General features: G+C 36.5%; 1 long non-coding RNA gene across 1 annotated transcript in view; it reads right to left on the reverse strand.

Moving 5' to 3' along the window:
- Positions 1–12,531, reverse strand: part of LOC139358876 (uncharacterized) — a 54,828-nt gene that overhangs the window by 14,057 nt on the left and 28,240 nt on the right. The window contains exon 2 of the long non-coding RNA XR_011614385.1: positions 101–186. This is a non-coding gene — a long non-coding RNA (uncharacterized lncRNA). The remainder of the gene's footprint in view (positions 1–100; positions 187–12,531) is intronic.

Below are 12,531 nucleotides of genomic sequence, written 5' to 3' on the forward strand. Positions count from 1 at the left end.
AGATGGATGAAGTTAGAGGACATTATGCTAAGTGAAATCAGCCAGACATAGACAAATACTGCATGGTCTCATTTATATGTGGAATCTAAATCAAACTCACCATCTTTCCAAAGAGAGAAGCCACAAAGCTCCATCTCTGAGCAATGTTACTTCCTCTTTTACTTCAGTCATCTGACATTCTGTAACCTAGAAAATAAATCATAAAGTGAAGTGATACCACCTTTTTGTATAAAAAATAGTACAAGCAGAAACACAGAGAAAGAAATAATTGGTATACATGCATATATGTATGTGTTTATGTGTACATATGGCATATACAGAATATGGTTAAAGTTCTTTTTCTGGTGGAGTAACCCAAAGATTCATTTCTATTAGACCTGAGTTCTTAGTGGTCTTCCCTTTATAAGGTTGCTCTAGACTTCTATTAATTTTAAAGCTGAATATGGTAGTATTAAGAAACACCTCCATGAATTTCCTGGGTCCCAAACATAGTCCTCCTTGCCAACATCACATAGCAGCAATCCAGGATTTCCTGGGTAAGTTCTGGAATCTCTTCTCTGCTTAGTGTAGAGCACAAGGAACTCAAAAATATCCAGGTGACATTCTCAGCTTCCAGTCTGATAGAACACCATTGTTATGTGCCCCCGGGAGAAGCATTCCTCTTTGGGGAATGAAGACCTCTAAACAGCAGTCGCTCATACAGGATGAAAAAAACAATTGGAAGTGGGTTGTTAAACTTAATAGTGATAATAACTTCCACTTCCACCCTGTATTCCCAGACCCATCATTTCTGACTAAAAAGAAAAAAGAATAACTTACCTCTATTGATTTTCAAAGCATGTACTTTATTCCATAGGACAGCAGTGTCATGTAGCAAGACACTGAAATTTATGCTGAGTCTCATGTCAACTGATCCCACTATAAAATGAATTCTGCAACCAGTAGCAAGATTAAATGGGATACCATGATGGTGAATATGGCATTTGACAGAAACTCTGGGAGCAGGGAAGACAAATTAATTTTCAGAATAAGAGCTTATTTCAGGAAGGATACATCTCTGCCCCTTTGTATGGAAAGAGTTCAGTGTAATCAACCTGCTATTATATTGCACAGCACAAATCCTATGGCTGGCAGCTTGGACACACAGCAGGGCCAGTAGCCAGATCAGCCTTAGTGAGGGGAAGTCCACTTAGTTGAGGTTATAGATGACCTTTATCACTACTGGTATGGTCCCTTTGTACATGAGACCATTATGCAGGCTTTGAGGTCATTTGGGAAGAAGCTGGCTGCTGTCTACAGAACAGGCCATCTTGTTCTCCTGATTATTGAAGGTCTCCACTTCAGTGGGTGCCCTATGGTTCCCATATTCGTGAGGAAATGCTATTCACATTTGTCTTCTCCATGAAGTCCATTCACATTTGTCTTCTCCAGGCTTTCTTGTCACCAATATTTCAGTATGATTCATTCACAGACCCTGACTAACCAACCAAATATTAAGCCACTACCATGAATCAGTGTAGATACATACTTATGGTTATATCTCCTTTCTTATGAAGGAGGTAGCCAGATATATTGCCAGAAGTTCTACCTAGTTGCAGAAGTCCCCTTATCACCCCTGAATGGAGCTGTAAGACACAAGCAATCCACTTCCTGCTATTGCCAGCCTGTCACACACACAAATTGATTCCTTGGATCCAAGTTCATTCTTCCTCCATCAGCTAGCCATAGGAAACTCTCCATTAGGCATAGGAGTGGCTTGAAGGACAGATGACAAAGCTACAAAAGTAGAAGCCCTGGAGATCTGAGTCACTCATACACCTCACTTGTATCTTTTGAAACTTTTAGAACCTAATCTCACATTTACCATTTCCATTTAATGATACAGCATTGTTACATATAGGCAAACCCATAGCTTTGTAGACTAGATAATATCCAGTTTGCAACTGACAGGTCAAGTCTTATACTCATTTCAGTCATTTCATTTTAAAGGGGCAAACATCTTGTCTCTGCCTGGGATTGTATCCCTGAATAAGAATAGTTATCAACAGAGGATAGGTGTAAACCCCTAAGAATCTGCATGGGATTCTCCTATTAAAGCTTGCCAGAGGTCCATGCAACATTTAATAATGGGAACTAATATAAAGGTGTTAAATGGTAACAATGAAAAAGCAAAAAACAGATGATGAGCCAGAAACTCCTATCCCTAGGTCTGGAGAGTGGTATTACCAGGGACATGAAGCTGGGGTCACCTGGAAGTAAGTGAAACCATGGTGAGGCTGCCTGAGGCCTTGGAGTGATAGCTTCCAGAAGATCTGAAACCACTAAGGAAACACAGTCCCTGATGGAGATACCACCTAAGGCCCAGGGGCAGAGTTGGAAGGGATGAATGAGAAATACTCAGACTTCTCCACTCCATCCACCATTGATTTCCTCCCATTGGCTGAACATAACCAGGAGCCAGTTGGCAAGGAAGCCTGAGAAATGTAGTTTCTCATCAGAGATTGGGTCAGTATCAAAATGTCAAATGACTGGTAAATTTCTTCACTGTTGTTTTTGAAATTTCAGGACAGTGTCTGTCACATGATGAGCCCTCAATAAAATTTTATCAAGTAAAGAAAATTCCATTTATTCTGATCTGGCTCTACAATAGACCCAAATGGCAGCAGCAGATAAATAGTGGAGTTTTTGCCTCCAGCAAACTTTTTCCTACTATTAGCATCTTAGAAGCAATAAAGGAGCTTGGGGGTGAATCCTGCTCTATGATTTTGATTTTGATCTTTGTCCACTGAGTGGGACACTGGGGTTCCTATTTGTCCACTTGGGTTCCTATTTGTGAGAGAGCATCATAGCAGAGCTGTGGAGTGAGAGCAGCAAGAGTCACCAACCCAAACACCTGTCCTGAATTCCCCCAGGTCTATTTGTTTCCTGCAGCCTCTAGCATAGTCCAAGAGCATTACTTCAGACCTAAATATTTCAGTTCACTTTCCAATGGAGAGTGGTTACTGTTATTCTGTGAAAGGCTTCCAAGATTGGTGTTAGAATATTTCTTACACAGAATAATGTCATTTGTCAAATGGTAAAATAGACAGCTTAGAAGAGAACATAACAAAATTGATATAACTTTCTAAATGCTAATATAGCTTTCAAGAACGAAGAAACAAAAAAACCTCATACCCAAGAAAATAATTACTTTTCAAGTCAGGCCAGAAACCTGCTTAGGGATGCTGTCTTTATAAAAAATGGTTTTAAAACAAATATTGAAAACACAACATAGTAAAACCTATGGGGTACAAATAAAGCAACACTATGAGGAAAATTTACAGCCATACGTGCCTACATCAAAAAAGAAAAAAAAATTTCAAACAAATAACCTAACAATAATCTTAAGGAACTAGAAAGGAAAGAGCGAACCAAACCCAAAATCAGTAGAACAAGAGAAATAAAGATCAGAGCAGAAATAAATGAATTTGAAATAAAGAAAACAATACAAAAGATCAAAGAAACAAAAAATTGGTTTTTGAGAAGATAAACAAAATTGACAAATTTTTAGCCAGTCTAAGAAAAAAGGAGAGAAGACCCAAATAAACAAAATTAAAGGTGAAAAAGGAGACATTACAGCTGATATGAAAAAAATTCAAAGGAACATCAGTGGCTACTATAAGCAACTACATGCCAATAAATTGGAAAATCTAGAGGCAATAGACAAATTCCTAGACACATACAACCTACCAAAATTGAACCATGAGGAAATCCAAAACCTAAATAAACCAGTAACATGTAAGAAGATTGAAGCCGTAATGAAAATCTCCCAGTAACGAAAAGCTCAGGATCTAATAGCTTCATTGCTGAATTCTACCAAACATTTAAAGAACTAATACCAATCCTACTCAAACTATTCCAAAAAATAGAAAGAGAAAGAATACTTCCAAACTTATTCTGTGAGGCCAGTATTACCCTGATACCAAAACCAGACAAAGACACATCAGAAAAAAATAAAAATAAAAAAATAAAAACTACAGGCCAATATTCATGATACATGTTGATATAAAAATAGTGAACAAAATACTAGCAAATCAAATTTAACAACACATTAGAAAGACCGTTCATCATGACCAAATGGAATTTATCCCAGGGATGCAAGAGTGGTTCAGGATACACAAATCAATCAATGTGATAGCTTATAAATCAGCAAAATAAAGGCTAACAACCACATGATCATTTCAATGGATGCTGAAAAGCATTTGATAAAATTTAACATCGCTTCATGATAAAAACCCTCAAAAAACTGGATATTGATGGAACATACCTCAACACAATAAAAGCCATATGTGGCAGACCCACAGTCAGTATCACACTGAATAAGATAAAAACTGCTGAATGCCTTTCTTCTAAGATCTGGAAGAAGACAGGAAAGACCATTTTCACCACCGCTGTTCAACATGGTATTGAAAGTCCTAGCTTGAACGATTAAACAAGAGAAAGAAAAGGCATCCAAATTGGAAAGGAAGAAGTGAAATCCTAGTTTGCAGGAGATATAATCTTATATTTGGGATAACCTAAAAATTCCAGAAAAAAAAAAAACTATTAGAACTGATAAATACTCTGGCATGGTAGCTCACACCTGTAATCCCAGCACTTTGGGAGGTCAAGGCAGGTAGATTGCATGAGGCCAGGAGATTGAGACCAGCCTGACCAACATGGCAAACCCTGTCTCTACTAAAAATACAAAGATTAGTTGGGTGTGATGGCCCATGCCTGTAGTCCCAGCTACCTGGGAGGCTGAGGTAAGAATCACTTGAGCCTGGGAGGTGGAAGTTGCAATGAGCTGAGATTGCACCACTGCACCCCAGCCTGAGTGATGGAGCAAGACTCCATCTCAAAAAAAGAAAAAAAGAGCTGATAAACAAATTCAGTAAAGTTGCAGGATACAAAATCAACACACAAAAATCAGTAGCATTTCTATATGCCAACAGCAAACAAACTGAAAAGGAAATAAAAAAGTAATCCAATTTATAGTAGCCACAAATAAAATTAAATATCTGGAAAATAACCAAAAAAGTGAAAGATCTCTACAATGCAAACAGTAAAACACTGATGAAAAAAATTGAAGAGGACAGACACACACACACAAATGGAAAGATATTCCATGTTCATTGACTGGAAGAATCAATATTATTAAAATGTCCATGCAACCCAAAGCAATCTACAGATCCATTGCAATCCCTATCAAAATACCGATGACATTCTTAATAGAAATTTAAAAAAACAACCCCAGAATTTATATGGAACTGCAAAAGACACAGAATAGCCAAGTTATCCTAAGCAAAAAGGACAAAACTGGAGGAATCACATTACTTCAAATTATCTTACAGAACTAAAGTAAACAAAACAGTGTAGTGCTGGCATAAAAACAGAGAGACCAATGGAACAGCATAGAGAACCCAGAAAGAAATCCACACACCTACAGTGAACTCTTTCAACAAAGGTGCCAAGAACATGCAAAAAAGACAGTGTCTTCAATAAATGGTGCTGGAGAAACTGAATATCAATAAGCAAAAGAATGAAACTAGCCCCCTATCTCTCATCATATACTAAAATCAAATCAAATGGATTGAAGACTTAACTCTAAGACTTCAAATCATGAAACTACTACAAGGAAACATTGAGGAAACTCTCCAGGACATTGGACTGGACAGAGATTTCCTGAGTAATACCCCACAAGTACAGGCAACTAAAGCAAAACTGAACAAATGGGATGACCTCAAATTAAAATGCTTTTGCACAGCAAAGGAAACAATCAACAAAGTGAAGAGACAACCCACAGAATGGGAGAAAATATTTGCAACTATCCATCTGACAACGAATTAATAGCCAGAATATGTAAGCTCAAACAACTTCATAGGAAAATATCTAATAATCCAATTTTAAAATGGGCAAAAGATCTGAATAGACATTCTCAAAAGAAGACATACAAATGGCAAGCAGTAATATCAAAAGGTACTCAACACCACTGATTATCATAGAAATGCAAATCAAAACCACAATGAGATATCATCTCACCCCAGTTTAAATTACTTTTATCAAAAAGACAGGCAATAACAAATGCTAGCAAGTATGTGAAGAAAAGGGAATCTTCATACACTATTGGTGGGGATGTAAATTAGTACAATCCCTATGGAGAACAGTTTGGAAGTTTCTCCAAAACTAAAAATAGAACTGCCATGTGATCCAGCAATCCCACTGCTGGGTAAATACACAAAGAGAGGAAATAAGTATATTGAAGAGATATCTGCAGTCCCACGTTTGTTGCAGAACTGTTCACAATGACCAAGATTTGGAAACAACGTAAGTGTCCATCAAGAGATAAATAAAGAAAAGATGATACTTAGGCATAATGGAGTATTATTCAGCCATAAAAATGAAGGAGATCCTGTCATTTGCAACAGCAGGGGTGAAACTGGAGATCATTATGTTGTGAATCAAGTCAGGCACAGAAAGACAAACATTGCATGTTCTCAGTTATTTGTGAGATCTAAAAACCAAAACAATTGAACTCATGGAGGTAGAGAGTAGAAGAAAGGTTATCAGAGTTTGGGAAGGGTAGGTAGTACGAGGGATTCAGGAGAGGTGGGGATTATTAATGGGTGCAAAAAAACAGTTAGAAAGAATGAATAATACCTGGTGTTCGACAGTACAACAGAGTGACTATTGTCAATAACAATTTAATTGTACATTTTAAAATAACTAAAATAGTATAATTGAATTGTAACATAAAGGATAAATATTTGAGGGAATGATTACCCTATTTTTCATGATGTGATTATTACCCACTGACTGCCTGTATCAAAATATCTCATGTACCCCATAAATTTATACACCTACCATGTACCACAAAAATTAAAAATAAACTGTTTTAGATCTAGTTTTAAAGTAGATTGTAAGTCACACAGGAAAGCTAATTTCTTGGCTGCAGCAGGGGCTGCTGGATTCCCCCCAAAATCATTTCTTCCCTCTTCCATAAAAAGAGAATTTTTACTTGGGCACATGACTTCCTCATAGCTTAGGGACCGTGTGACTAATTTCTGGCCAATGGAATTTTGGGGAAGCCATGTGACAGCATGGGTAGATTGCAAAAAATGAAAAACTTAGGTATAAATCCTTTTAAAATGCACAAGCTCTACATGAATAAAACTACAAAACTCTAATGAAAGAAATACAAGAACTAAATAAATGGAGAGATGTTCCATGTTCATGAACAGGAAGAGTCAATATTGTCAAGATGTCAGTTCTTCCCAACTTGATCTGTAAATTGAATACAACTTCAGCAAGTTGTTCTGTGGGTACTGACAAACTGATTCTAAAGTTTATGTGCAGAGGCAAAAGATCCATAATAATCAATACAATAATGAAAGAGAAGAAGAAAGTCAGAGGACTGACACTACCTGACTTCAATACTTTCTATAAAGTAACAATAAACAGGATAGCATGGTATTGGTAAAAGAATAAACAAATAGATCAATGTAACAGAATAGAAAGCCCAGTAGTATACCCCACACAGATACATTCAATGAACTTTAACAAAGGAGCAATGGAAATACAATAGAGAAAAGATAGTCTTTTCAGCAAATGGTACTAGAGCAATGGGGCATCCACATGCAAAAAAAAAAAAAAAAAAAAAAAAAAAGTGAATCTAGATACAAAACTTATGCCCTTTATAAAAATTAACTCAAATTGGATTATAGATCCAAACAGAAAATACATAGAATTCCTTAAAGATACAGTAGAGCAAAATCTATATGACCATGAGTGTGACATGACTTTTTAAATACAACATCAAAGGCACAATCCATGAAAGATGTGATTTGATAAGCTGGACTTCATTAAAATTAAAAACTTCTACTCTATGAAAGACACTGCCAAGAGAATCAGAAGACAAGCAACAGACTGGGAAAAATAATTGCAAAAAATAATATTTTTCTATTTGATATTAGATTAAAATCTTTATCAGTATTTTTCTATTTGATAAAGAACTATTATCAAAAACATACCAGGAACTCAACAATAAGAAAATGAACAACATGATTAAAAAATGGGCAAAAGACCTGAACAAACACTTCACCAAAGAAGAGACAAAGACGGTAAATAAACATATGAAACGATGCTCCACATCATATATAATTAAGGAAATGCAAATTAAAATGAATGCCAATACATACATATTAGAGTAGCCAAAATCCTTCACACTGACAATGCCAACTGCTGGCAAGGATGTGGGGCAACAGGAACTCTCATTCATCGCTATTAGGAATGCAAAATGACAGCCACTTTGGAAGATAGTTTGGCAATTCCCTGCAAAGCCAAACGTGCTCTTACCATATGATGTAGCAGTCACAGTTGCTAGTACTTGCCCAAATGAATTGAAAACTTGTGTCCACACGGAAACCTGCACATACATGTTTATAACAGCTTTATTCATAATTGCCAAAACTTGAAAGCAACCAAGATGTCCTTCAGTAAGTGCATGGATAAATAAACTGGTACATCTATACGATGGACTATTATTCAGTAATAAAAACAAATAAGCTTTGACTATGGCTTTTGTTGCAGAAAAAAAGAAAAAAACAAATGAGCTATGAAACCACTAAAAGACATACACGAAACTGAAATACCTATTACTAAGTTAAAGAAACCAATCTGAAAAGACCACTTACTATATGACTCCAACTATATGACATTCTGGAAAAGGCAAAACTATAGAGACAGTAAAATGTTCAGTGATTCCTGGGGTTGGGAAGTAGGGACGGGGATGAGAAGGCAGAGCATAGAGGATGTTTAGGGCAATGAAACTACTCTGTGTGTTACTATAATTGTAGACACATGCCATTACACACTTGTCAAAACCCATTGAATGTACAACAGCAAGAATGGACCCTAATGTAAATTATAGACTTTGGGTGACAGTAACACGTCAATGTTGGTTTATTCATTGTAACAAACGTACCTCTCTAGTGAACAATGCTGATAGTGGGGAAGGGTGTGCAATTGGGGAGGTGGGGCATGTAGGAACTCTCTGTACTTTCCACTATACTTTGCTATTAACTTAAAACTGCTTTAAAACTAAAGTTTATTTTTTTAAACAAGATTGAGCTGTTGATATAAAACCAATGTCTACTTTCATGTCCAGGAATTTATCTTTTAAAACCCATATTGAATAACCTGGGTCATCAGTGGTGATCTTTTTCACTGGAAAAGGCTAATATACCACTTTCTGGCAGAAAATATTTGTTACCAAATTCTTTTCCAGAACAATTATCCTGTAACAACTATACAGAAAAATAATAATAATATGCAGCAATATCGAGACACTCTAAAAATACAATAGAAAAAAATGTTAAGAAAATTATTTCTAAATTTGATCTAAGCCAAAATGTGGAGAAGCAATGGGGAAAAAAGTTATTTCTATATAATGAGATTAGAGGTAGTTTCTCATAACTTCTATACAGTTTTCAGTAGTTTTCAACTTCTATCATGGAGATATATATATACACACACACATATCATCAGATATATACATCATGTTTATATATATATAAAACAATAAACAGATACCATTTTAAAAAGACACATATATTTCATATATTTATGTAATATATACACATTCATATATAGATCATATTACCACCATTATAGATACAAGGAAGGATAGTAAATATAGTAAAAAGATTAAAATAAAATATACCAAAATGGAAACAGTAATTTAACTGTGGCTAGCTTTGTGTGATTAGAGTAAGATATTTTTTAGATATACTTTTCTTTGTTTTCTAGATGTTTTACAATGAATCTGTATTTTTATATGGAAAAAATAAACCTGATTGTTATTAAACAAATACAAATTCAGTAACACTATCTTTAGATTTTTTAAATAAACTTGAGCATGAAGAAATCGTTATGACTATTGTGGTGAGCATTCTGAAAGATGAGCAGAAGCAGGGATAATGTGACGTTTAGCTGATCTTTCAAGGGAAGCCAGACAAATGTCACTTTTTAAAAAAGAAAATAGTAACTAACGTCGAAACATGGTATTTCTAGTATGATTCAGAAGTGAAGTGTCAACTTCTTCTGTGGAAAACTGCAACATTACCAAACGTAAGAAGGCACATACTTCAACAACAGAAGTGAAAAATATCTTGTTTCATTCATTTAACACTACTTCAGAGTTTAATCCCAAAAAAAGTCTATTCTGAAAAAAAAAAAATTCTTACTCCTGTATACTATCCTTTGCAGTGAACTGGCCAAATAAGTGTATCCAATGTATGTTGAATACGGAGCATGCTGGAAACATTTTAATTTACGTCATCTCTAATCCTTACAACCATAGTGCAAAAAAAAAGGATTACCATCTTCTTTTTACAGATAGGAAAACTGACACTCAAAGAGGTATAATATCTCTTTTAATAGCACACATCTAATACGTGGTGGAGGCGGGAGCTACACTTACATCTATCAGACCTTAAAGTCTGTGTTCTTTCTACCTCTCTGCCTCAGTCCAACAATTGGGATCTTTGCCATGACAACTCACCATTCATAGCGTGCTTTTCATGACGTTTTTGACTCAAACATTATCACTCAGCAAGACGCCTCAACTAATTTACAAAATGAGACTTGAAAAGCAGGTTGTAATTTCCAAAAGCAAAAATCCAACCACAAAAGGTAAAGACTTGACCAGTAGAGCTTTACAGAAGGAAGTAATGTAGGTAGTAAGGACACTTCCAGAAATGCCTGGAATCAGAGAAATCGACATATCTCCTATTAGAAATTGTACTCGTTTGGTAGCAAAATTTCTGTGTATTCATTTAAAATAATAGTCTCGTTGTTTTAAACACACAGTAAGAGGGTGACTTCTACATTTACTTTTTATTCTCTTTTGCCTTCTTGCTCCAAGAACAGATTTCCTCCAAATTCTAATTATTATTATAACTTACATAAGTGTACTGGATTTTATTTTTAAGGATGAAACTACACATAAGTAGATTTGTCTGGATTATCAAAATCAGACCCTGAAGAAATTAGTTCCTAGAGGGCAGGGTTGAACCTTGCTTATCTCTATATCCCAGTTGTGTTAAGCAGAGTAACTGGCACAAATTAACAAATTATGCATTGAAGAATCATAAAACAGAAAGATTTTAAAAAGAAGTAAGTTTCAGATTCAGTGTAACCCTAAGAAGCTAGTGTATCACAGGATGGCATGCCCTCTGCGATCACAATAGCAGCCTTCAGTCTTGGTCTGGGCTATAAGAACTGCTCCTTGAGACTTCGGTTTTTTTCCTAACACTGCCACTAACGGGTTAAGTCAGAAATCTTTCACTTCCCTGAGCTTTTGATCCTGGTTTCCAAATCAGCACAATGGGAAACTGAAGAGAAGGAAAGAGAAAAAGACAAAGAGGGTCAGAGATCCCTGCCGCCTCTACAATGCCATAGTTTGGACACAGGGTTTGGGCAACCATGGCCCATGCACCAGTTCCAGCCTGTGGTCTCTTATTATACAGCTCATGAGCCGAGAATGATTTTTACATTTTTACATGGTTGAAAGAATTCAAAAGAATAATAAGATTTTGGGACATGTAAAAATTATATAAAATGCAATTTTTCAGTGCTCATAAAGTTACTTTGGAGCTCAGCCCCACTCCTTTATTACGTATTTATATGGCTGCTTTCACACCACCACAGCAGAGGTGAACAGCTGTGACACAGACCATATTGGCCGCCAAGCCTAAACTATTACTACCTAGACCTTTACAGAAAAAAGCATTGCTGACCTTTTACACAGACAATCAAACAAGTAATCACCCGAAAAAATTAAAATGTATGTCTAGGACAAGAGGGCCTATGTTAACTAGGCGACTATCTTCCCCACTACTTATGCAAGAACATTCACCATTGGGAGAGCAGGCTATGTAGCTTGGCAGCACTGTGGCCACCTGTCCAAACCTCCCCTCACCTGTGCCCTTTAAGTGACCAGCATTTCTAGGCATCCATGGAGCCACAGGGAACATTCTGATGGCTGGCCCCACATCTTCCCTTCCTCCTTCTTCTTCACATTCTATTTTCTGAGTGGTTGTCAGAGGAACGCTGAATACTGCTGTCGTTTTTTCAGACCCCAGGAGCCATTTATGACAGTCTTGGCACCATGAAGGGTTTCAAGCGCCTATCTCAGCACCACAGCTGCCTGCTTCTCACTCAGTCAGGATGAGCTTGCCACAGTACATTTGCCATTTAATCTCTCTCCCTTCTTCCCTCCCTTCTTCTCTCCCTCCCTCTCTCCCTCACTGTTTCTGTCACACGGGCGTGTGCACACACACAAGTTCCCATTGGATAGAGGGAGAAACACTTTTTAGTTTCTTCGAGGCCTAATAGAAAATTCATTTTTCACAAAAACAGAGCTTTTTTTTGTCCATTGTAAAAGTGAGGGCGTCCTTCCTTTTGGAGAGTAATGATGGTTTTCCGCATGGCCTTCTCTGACCCATTGCTTGT

Source organism: Macaca nemestrina, chromosome 15, assembly GCF_043159975.1.
Source record: "Macaca nemestrina isolate mMacNem1 chromosome 15, mMacNem.hap1, whole genome shotgun sequence".
NCBI lineage: Eukaryota > Metazoa > Chordata > Mammalia > Primates > Cercopithecidae > Macaca > Macaca nemestrina.